This window comes from Propithecus coquereli, unplaced genomic scaffold (assembly GCF_000956105.1).
Source record: "Propithecus coquereli isolate 6110/MARCELLA unplaced genomic scaffold, Pcoq_1.0 Scaffold202, whole genome shotgun sequence".
In the NCBI taxonomy this organism is placed as follows: Eukaryota; Metazoa; Chordata; class Mammalia; order Primates; family Indriidae; genus Propithecus; species Propithecus coquereli.
Window position 1 is genome coordinate 3337348 of NW_012145190.1, and position 1362 is coordinate 3338709.

Here is a 1362-nt window from a genome sequence, read left to right on the forward strand (position 1 = left end):
CAACCTTGGTGTAAGTTAAACAAAGCAAATCCTGTTTTCAATATAAGCTGTGTATCGTTGCAGCAAGTGCAGGTAATGGTGGAGCAAAGAATCAGAGCCGAAGTTCCAGCACGTTTAACCCCAAGAGCAGGAGGAATCACTCCATCCCTGGTGATGTAATGGAAATGGGATGAGGGAACTGAATTGAGCACAGTGTTGCCTGGGAAAAATGTGAATGAACACGATTGATTGATTGATTGGATGAATGAAGAAATACAATATGCCCTTAATGCAATATTTGCACATATTATTATGACTGATTTTTGAGCATCCATTCCCTACTGGTCCTGTGCTGGGAACTTCACATAAATCAGCTCATTGTTGTTACTCTTATCATTGTTCTAGTTTAAGTGGACCCCTGCCTATTCTAGTTCCTCTGACAAGTGCTTTTATTCACAGGATGGAAACTCTGCCGAAAGTTCTGTATTTCATGTATTTTACAACAAATTTACGTGAGGAGGCAACTTACACAAACTCGTTGGCCCTCAACCCTCAGTCAATGTAGAATTGAAGAGAATTATTTCTTGTTTTTTCTTCCATCACTGCAGAGTTAACTCACTCTGCTTATTTCTCAAGGTGTTGGAAAGAACTAGAGAAGCCCATATCAACAGCAGACTTAGTTTGCTCTACTCCCCACCAATAAAGACATATTCTTATCTAAAATCAACCACTTTGTCTTTGGAGCTACAGCTCTGCCTGGCATTACTGACATTAGAGAAAAGGAGTCTGATACTGATATATTAGGGATATGTTTTTTTTCTTTTAGGACCAATTTCTGCTATTACACTGTATTTACAATGTACAAAAATTTATTTTAAATGATGTAACAACCACTTGTGTAGGTACCAACCATCTAAATTCCGCAACTTGCTTTTTATTACTCAGCATTTCATTTGAGAGATTTATCCATCAGTAGATGTAGCAAAAGTTTACTAATTTATTTAATACTTTGTATTTTTTTCTATGATTATGTTGCTATAAACTTTCTTGTGTGTTTATGTATGTCTATATATACATATATTCATTACACATATCTGTGTATATATCCTTGTATATGTAGTCATCGATTTCTTTAGAATATGTACCTATACTGGAAATTCTGAACCATATGGAGGCATATACTTGTTTTTTCTAATATATCCAAATTTGGCTCCAACACGACTGTACTAATTCACCTTCCCAGAGACATGTGTGAGTCCCAGTGACTCCATATTTTCACCCAAACTTGGCATTTTAGACTGATGAGCATAAAATTATATTTCAATGAAGTATTAATATGCAATGATGTGAGTACTAGTGATTTGTTTCTCTTTTCATACTTCT